Source organism: Lepisosteus oculatus, chromosome 10 (assembly GCF_040954835.1).
Source record: "Lepisosteus oculatus isolate fLepOcu1 chromosome 10, fLepOcu1.hap2, whole genome shotgun sequence".
Taxonomy (NCBI): Eukaryota; Metazoa; Chordata; class Actinopteri; order Semionotiformes; family Lepisosteidae; genus Lepisosteus; species Lepisosteus oculatus.
In genome coordinates this window covers 42,604,533-42,614,028 of record NC_090705.1, presented here as the reverse complement: position 1 = coordinate 42,614,028, position 9,496 = coordinate 42,604,533, and positions in this window count along the sequence as shown.

The following is a 9,496-nucleotide window of genomic DNA, read 5'->3' as shown; positions in this document are numbered from 1 at the left end:
TCCCATCTTGTCTCTGCACTTTTCTGTTTCTAAAGACAGGCACCTTGAAAGTGAAGTGTCTGAATTACTTTCTTAAAAGGGTACTTAACACACTGTTCCTATTGACATTTTTAATTTGATAACTGTGAAGGTGTGAGATAAAGAGCTACGTCTGGTGTCTTACCCCGTAATCAGTTAAACATACAGGTTTTCAGTTTAATTAGGATGAGTGGGGACTTTTATTAACAGACCTTTCTCAATTATATTAAGCTTCTCAGAACAGGAGTTCAGTGACTGCGCTCCCCTCCCTTCTAAACATGATCAGTTAATAATGGTTACTGTACCTGTCTCTGTACTGTAAGTGCTCACAGAAAAGAGACAACTACAAACATCTACAAAAATTCTGAGACTTTAATACACATTAAGTATATTATTTTAAAACATCACCAAGTCAATAACTTTATGTTTTATAGCTCAAAATGGGTTCCTTCTAGGTTTCCATGATTCATAATGGATTATAACTTATAATTGAAAACATTACATTTATACTGTACAGTATGGGATTTAGTCTGAAAAGCTCATGTGAAAGAAGCATGTTGTAAGTTTGACAAAGGAAAGTTCCTTTGTAAAAAATGTTTTTTTAAACAAAAGGAGCTTAAAAGGGAATTTTCACTAAAGAACCCAAGCGAGCAGATGAATGTGAATACTGTAAATGTCACACTAAATAAAAGCGTATTTCCTTTTCTCTTACCTTCCTTAATGGGGTGATCTATACTCCACTCACAGAGTGCTATGTATATAGAATGATCTTATATCTTTATTGCACTAAAGTTGTTTTCATATATATATACTGTATTTGAGAAAGCAGTTTGTGAGCAATAATAACAATAATAAACACAACTTGATTAAGGTAAAAAATGTTACCGTAAACATTGAATTGTTAGCTGCTTGTATTACACTGATTCTTTTCCCATAATAGTACTTTCTGAGCTACAGTGATGGGTCAAATCGTGTTTACAGCACTGTGTTGGTAACCTACGCATTGTTTTAAAATAAGATTGGCCCTCTTCTGTTTTGTGACAAACAAAGTTTCACAAAAGGCAGTTGTTATTTGCCATGAAACTGGTTTGCCTTCTTGCAATACACTATTGTGGGCTGTCTATTGTTTTGGGAATTGTTGATATTCAACAGCCCAATTTTAAAATTGGAGAGCAACTAATAATAACATATAGCCATTTAACAACCACAGGGAGGATAATGATATTTGTAATGCATGCTGAAATGAATGTTGAACATGTGTTCTATTTATAATGCAATATTGTACGAGATAGTGCATGGATAACCTGTTTACATTCGTACCTACAGTAAAAGCAATCTGAAGCATTGTGAGGTCATCAGGAGCTCCTTTGATTATACTGCTTCCATAACTGGTTCCCTCTGAAGCTGTAACTTCTATCCCAGCTCATGTAATAGATTCATACAATCCAATCTAGCGTCATAAGCATCAGAGTGGTGTTGTGCAACTCTGATTGAAGACTTTTGAAGTCCAATAGGCTTTTGTGAATCTGTCTCTTTGCAGGTTAAACTCTGTGTCTGATCACTTGTTTGACATCTATCTGGCCACTGGCCTTTCTATGGGCTGCCTGGGAAGGCTCGGCTTTTCGACATTGAGTCCAGCCCAACATTTTCAAGAGTCAGAAAGGAGCACAAAAAAGATAAAGATAAAGATTAAAGATGCATTTTAAATACCAAAAATACTTTTTTATCTGACATTTATTTGAAATTTGTGAAATACAACGTACCTCGTTGTTATATTAATTTTCAAAAGTGGGCAAAGATTACTTGCACAGCACTGTGCACTCTGGCACTAGGTTGTTTTAATGAAATGATAACGTTTCAATTATTCAAGTCAACTTATTGTGGGCACTGCATGATGTTCCAGTATTTCCAGACAGCTCATGAATTTTGAAGTGGTCTAAAAACTTTTATTTTTAGATCTTATATATTTTTTTCCTGTGTTCACATCTCAAGATTCAATTTAATTCGACATGTTCAAGATATTGTCTAAGTCCTTTTGTCATTCCCTTGGCATTCTGTCTCTTTTCCACTTTCCATGTGAGTGGATGTTTGATTAACTTCCATGTTGGTTCAATACTTTCCTGCTAGGATTTGGGTTAAGGTCAACTGCATTAAGTCCCAGTCATCGTGGAGAAGAGTTGTAAAACCCTGTTGAGCTGTGGAGCATCATCTGGGATGAATATTGTTCTGTTCTTGAAGATGAGTAACAGACTAAAAAAATGCCAAAATGGCATTTCAAAGACTTCTCTTTTCATCACTTGATATTTTCTATATCCATTTAATTTTTGTATTTCTGAATTTAATAGAGGCAATCTTATATACTTATACATAATACTGTATTATTATGGAATTTGTTATGTCTTCCAGTAAGGTGCCAGCTGCATATAAATCATTTCAAAAGTAATTTTCAGGCACCTTTCCATTGTAATTGCTGTACTCTTCTTGCTTTGTTTGTTTCTCATTTTTTGGAGGTGAGCTCCTAGGAATTGCTAAGATAACCAATCTTCTGTCTAATCAGGTCACATAAATAAGAGCCTGAAATTGGCAGGTTTCTTATATCTGTTCTCTCCATTTCAATCTGTTAACTTTGTGCTCTAAGCAAGAATAGAGTCAATCTGTCCTTTCGAAACCTGGGCAAGAGCTCTGCAGATCCTGATCCTTTTACTCAGCAGGTTTGTGATGACCCAGTGGCTGATGATTTCTTATTATTAGGAGTAGTGAAAAACGAGGTTGCAAAATAGTCAATGAGTGAACTTGCAGCTTAGGGAAAGTATAGCCCTAAAACAACATCTTATAGAGGAACAGTACACTATGTACATAGACAAAGAACTACAGGGCTGGAATTCTGATTTGCTATTACATTTATATACAATTATTGATTGAAATATTCACTAAACAAATAGCTAGCTTCAATTAGCAAGGTAATAAAAGAATGGGAATGTAACTTTTTTATTGAAATAATAGTAGATGTATCAAAAAATCGGAAAGGTGTAAAATCATAATTAGAAGAGAGGTTCTTGTCTCAGTGTACCCGGAGGGTAACTCCTGATGTGTGACAGAAAATGAACACATGGTGAGACACAGAATGTGATCAAGTTGATCTTTTAATCCGAAAATGGCATCACAGAGTACAGGGATCTGTCTGAGAACTGCCTCTCTTCCTTGTATGTAGAGCACCTGTGAGAGAGATCATGGTAAAGGTAGTAAAATTGGTAATTGGTTCAAAGAAGAGCATCCAGATTTATTCCTGGCATGAAGCAATGTCTTAAGCTGACAGGTTAAACGAAATGAGCCTTATAGTCTTGAACAGACAAGACTAATAGTGCACTTAACTCAAGTATTGAATATCCACAAAAGTTTTGACAGAGCCAAGCCAATGAACATCTTCACTTTCAACGGTGAAACATGAGCTACAGTAATGAGAACAAGTGGATTTTAACGAGAATGAGTTTAAGACTGAGAATGGTTGACACTTCTTAACTCAGAAAAGTTACAGTATATGAGTCTGGGGGAAGCTCCCAGCCATACTGGGATCCTTCAAAAACCAGTGGGATGACCTCTTCAGCTAAATTAGCGACTGTCCCTGATATGAAATAACCTAGAAGTATCAAATAGTCTTCATTTGCAAAACATACAAAATCTATTTCAGAACAACATTTCATTAATAGCCTAGACAACAGAGCAAAAAAAATCATGATAAAAAATGATTGCTACATTGGTCATAGTATTGTTATGACTCAAAGTTTCCAATGTTTATTTTTACATGACAAACATTTAATCCACAATTTCACATTTTAAGGAAAATAGAGGAACATTCTCTATATCTCTTCTGTCAAGAACACATTTTTATTTGCATATTAGTAAATTAGGAATAAAATGCATTTAAATTATTACAGAAAACCTAAAATGCATAGATGAGGATCTACTGAATACTCACAAGATGCAATTAAATACAAATCGACTGTGCTTCATAATTCTGAGAATTACTCACAAACACTAATTATCTTTAAGCACTTTCTCTCCACTTCAGCCCCACACACTGCATTGTAACTATCTCCAATCCATTCAGACTGTATTACACAGCAATGAAAGACTTACAGCTGTCCTATTTCATAAATATGGGTAATATAATTACAGGAACTGCATAAATCCACAATGCAGTTATAAATCACAACTTTGTAGGAAACACAAATTCTATCTATTACTGTAATTTAACCTGACAAGTGTTTATTTATTTAAATTATTGGTGAAAGTGCTAGAACACAGGCAGGAAAAATCCATACTCTGTCTTACAGAAAAGGCAATTTAAGAATTTTAAGAGCCTCCTTCTACAGCTCTGGGAATGTGTATGTGATGTCTCGGATACAAGAGTTTCTGTTTGACACTGCGAAAAGCAGTTTTCAGACCCCGCTTGGGAAATGAATTCCCTGCCAGCCTGGAGGACCTGTTCACACCTGCCACACCTCAGCACACACACCCTTTTCACACTGCTGGACCTGCACACAGACACCGAACTGGCAGGCCCCCTGGTTTCCTGCCACCCCCTGCTCGCCCTTCACACTGCGGTCAGTCAGGGCGCCGCTGTCTCTATTGGTGGAACAATAGGGTCCCCCGACTCCGAGAGTCTTTGAGGCAGAGTACAGTAACAATTCAAGAGCAGAATGTACTGTAGGGTTCACATCCAGAAAACAGCCAGTGGGTGACTACAGACATGCTAGTTGTAGCTGTTGAGAGACTGCAGCTACCTACAGCGCCGGGGTTAATGAAGGAGGAGAATAACTTGGACGGATTGGGAGTTTGACCTGGACAGGTCTGGTTGATGTTTAGTCATTTACTGTAGGTTTACGAGTTCTTTGAAAAGCAATTCAAAGAGCTCCAGTTTAGAATGACTCTGGCCAGAGTGGCACTGTTCCTCTCGCCTTTCAGTCTTCTACTATACAAAGAACCTCTCTGCTTGCAATCCACATTTATTATTAATTTAATTTAATATTTGATTGACACACCTCACAATTAGCTGATTTATTTATATGCCCATTCTCACATGTCAGTGTGTTGGAGCGACCAACAGGGCAGTATTTCTTGCTCACCTGTACAGGAGCACTTTGACCACCTGGAGTCTGAACCCATGACCCTCTGGTCACCACCTCACACTACCACCTGGGTCACACCAGTCATTCCACTCATTCCACTCACCTGATGCATGCAGGTCTGTCCCTCTTTTACTCCAGTAAATTCCCTGCTGTACCCAGGTATTCGCCTGGATATCATTGTAAATTACAGTTTGTTCTCCTTCGACACACATGGCTAAAGAATGTGCATTTAAAAAAACAGGTGTTTATGTGGCTGTTGATAGTGTTCTTTAGTGATTCGCTGGACAAGACAATTATTTGCTTTGCTGCACAGCCAAGCCTAAGGCTGTGTTTGTATTGCAATGCTAAGTGCAAGGTCTGGACGACCACCACAGAAAGCAATGCCAGTTTGCTATGAAATCATTAGTGGATGAGCAATCACTCTTGACTAATAAATGCATCAAAGACATTTTGTATGTCTGAGAGTTTATACATTGGAAATGTCTGGAATTTCTGCTCTTTAAAAACAATTAAATGATGCATAGACATCATTGTTCCTGAATTGTTCAAACAAGCAAAGGGGTGATGCCTTATTACAATGTTCGAAATAAAGTTCCATTGTTCTATATTGAATTACACTACTTATATCTGAAAACCCTTTTTTATAAGCTATCAGCTGCTTTCCATATAAGAATATGCGTTTAATAAGTTTTAATAAAATCTGTATAATTTATTACAAAGATAATTTCCACATCACTTTCTTTACACACCTGTGGATTAATATTCCCCAGATATTCTGCAAATCCTAATTAAGATACAATAATGATAGCAACAATAAAGTTTTCTTAAAACTACAGCTGTGTGAAGCTGTAATATACTGTACTTTAATTCGTTTTAATTCGACTTACGTCTCTGTGAATTTGATGCTCAAAAAAGATTTTTACACAATAGAATTGTTAGTTCATGAATTCCTAAATGAATTACTAGTTTATGAATTACTTTTAAGTTGAAAAATAAAATACTTTGAAAACTCCAAGATCTGTAAAAAATTTGACCTTCTGAACACATTTTCCTGCACACAAAGAGAGGAGTGAAGAAAAAATAGACCTTCACCTGTGTAGCTGTCAGGCCTCTTGTCAGCTAATTAGATGGAATAATTTAACCTTAGTCTTTGTGTAAATTTATAATTCAGCACTCGTTAGTGTAGGTGTATGTGTGGGTGAGGGTTTTATGAGTACAAAAAGAAGCCATTGAGGTAAAAAAAAAACCACAAGCACATGTTGGAAATCTTTTTGTGTGGATGACCAGCCCCAGGTACTGACTGCCCTGGTGACATTACTGTTATAGGTATATAATACTGTATATCATGCAATGCTGTATATGCTGCAGAATATAATATAGAACTATACTGTAATACAGTGTATTATGCAATAGTTATTATGCATGAATTCATTGCTATCAACAGTCTATTTCTTCTAACAGTCTATTATGTTTCTGCTTTGAAATGTTAAATAATTTTTTCACCCAAAAATCATTGTGCTTCATCCATTATGCATTGAAAACTAAAAGGTATTTCTAAAGTTGAATAAAACCTGGTATGTGCCATTTGAAACCTCTATATTTTCCAGTCACTCTTCATTCTGTACAGTAACACATGGCATTCTTCCAATTTGGATTGGCCATTTTGCCAGGCCTACAAGGAAATAATTTATAAGATCAACTTGCTACAATTCAGTTGCAGTGTAATAGGCAAGAGCTTTAAAAATTGAATTTATCAACCGACATTTACAGTTAGACACAAAACACACAAGCAAATATATCTACAAAATACTCTGTACAGTTTGAGTGAGTTCCAGAGCCCAAAATACCACATCCACCTTTCTACTCACTAGACTATGCCTATGAAAAATAAATAATTCTCTCTAAATCAAAACCAGGCCACCTTTGTTTCATTTTAAATGAGTCCAAATAGGACCAACAAACAGTCTTAAAAGGAAGACTCAAGTAGTTCACAAATTTATAAAATGAAGGGCCTTTCCCTTAAACTGTATTGTCCCTTCAGTACTCAGTGCCTGTAAGGTTTCAGTTTGTTAATGAATAATTCAGTGGTGAACATTGTCTGTGCTGCTGGAGATCCTCCCACTCCAATCTCTGTTTTGTTTTGGGGTCCCCCCTACACCTTTAGGTAATTTCACCTTGGCGGATCACCTGTTTGTCCAGAAGCAGGTCAGGTCTGTGAGTTAGCTGCACAGAAAGAGTGGCAGAAGACCCCCACAGCAGTCTGCCCAAAGGCAGGTCAGGTCTGTGTGTCAGCTGCACAGGAAGACTGCAGTAGAACCCTAGCAGAAGGCTAACTTCAGGTGTTACGCTTTCATTTTATAGTTTTTAGTTATATAAACTTATCAGTTTAAAGATATGAAGCAATCAGGAATTAGAGTGAAGAAAACCAGGAATGGTGTGCAGATATCCTCACACAGTTGTTTTAATACATACCTTGTACATTTTGCTCATATAGTATGTTCGTTTATCTTTTTCTAGAAGATTATATACATTCAATATCAATCTAAGTACTAATAATGAAGTTAGGAACATACAGATCAAGAAAGTATTTTGAAAATATTTACTGCTGAAGATTTTGAACGTTTTCTTATGAATACTGTATGTCATTATGTTTTTAAAACTATGTTTAATGAAGACTAGGGGGCAGCTGTGTTTTTACATTAATTCGTGACTATACAGGTTATTAATTTATCTTGTGTGTGTCATCTTCTCTGAAGTATCTTTGCAATCAATACAGTTTTTCCCTAGAGATGGAGTCTGAACAGCATCTGGAGTGATTTGTACTGAATGCGTCCGTGTCTTTAAAGAGACATAATTTCGTGCAATTACATTATGGTCTATAAAAGTTAAATAAATACGGGATATTTTATGACATACGTTGTATTTGAATTTGGCCACACAGTGCTAAATGTTTGCTTTTTCTTAACCCTTTAACTGTCTTTTATAGAAACAGACATCAGAGCCACACAGTAATAGACTCAATTTGTTGAAACTTAACTGAACAAAAGAACAGAATGATTTCCATTTTGAAATGATGACAATTCCTTCTCTTCCAGAGGTTCCAGGCTGAACGTCTCTTATTATTTGCTGGGATCTAATATATTCAAGACCAACAGGGGGAATGCTATAGAGCTGGTTTGCTTTTCCTGCAGGATATTGGGCGATTATTTTAGCGTCCAGTACATCTTGGTATATACATGTTGGATACGCCAATCTGTGCTTCCAAAAGCCCTCACAGTGCAAAGGGAGCTTGGATGCAGGCTGTAACCAGTCTCAAGATCACTCCTCCATTGGTGAAGCTCGCAAACAGTGCGTCTCGGGCTTCCACATTTTCACTCACAGTGTTTAAGCCACTATTTATGAGTTACAAGTGAATTTTTTTATGATATGATTTTTAAGCCACATTGCCTTTCTACAGTGTATGTTGTGATTCAGTTATGCACCTTTTCATTTTGTTATATAGGAATTGCTGGGTCATGAGAATTTCAGTCAGTAATGTCATTCAGTAGATACTGTAAGTACTGAAACAAACTCCCATTTGCTAACCCTGGGCTTTCTTACTGTTTTTCGATACATGCCTTCCACCACGTGCACATTTATTTGTTCTTTATATTGAGTACTGGATCTTAACACTTATCTTTAACATGCTTAGTATAATAAAATTGGAAGGGAATGAATTCAACACGGTCCAGAGCCCAAAAATCATTGCATTTAAGTAATTTGCCAAACGAATACAACCAACATTATAAAAAATCCCTTATCTATATAAATTTTTCCCATCAACATGAATTTTCTTTTCACAAACCGATACCAAGAAGATTCCTGTCTGCAATACCTTCATATTCTTTCGTTGCCTTCAATTTAATTGACAGAACTCAGCGTCCCGATATCCAGTTTGGTCAGGTTTATACCTGTATTATATTTGTCATCATTGTTAGTCTTTTGAATACAACAGACCTTTGCATGGGTGTCATAATAGATGCTTATTTGCCAAACCTATCTAAACATGCTGTATAGCTCTAATTTCCATCTCCTGGTCATACAGTAAGTGTGTTAGGATATCAGTCCAACGTTTTCGGTTATCTTTCTGAATGTGCTGCAGCACTCCTGCGTGGATGTTACTGTATTTCCAACCCCTTATAAATTAAATCAATATATTCACCTTAAAATGTCTTTCATGAAATATGTTGTACTTAATTTCTCTAATGCTAGTTAAAGCCTCTGGCTACTGTCTCACATCAGAGAAAATTGACAGGCAACTGTGGCCTTTTGACAAAAACCTGACTCCATAGGGCAATCACAGATACAGT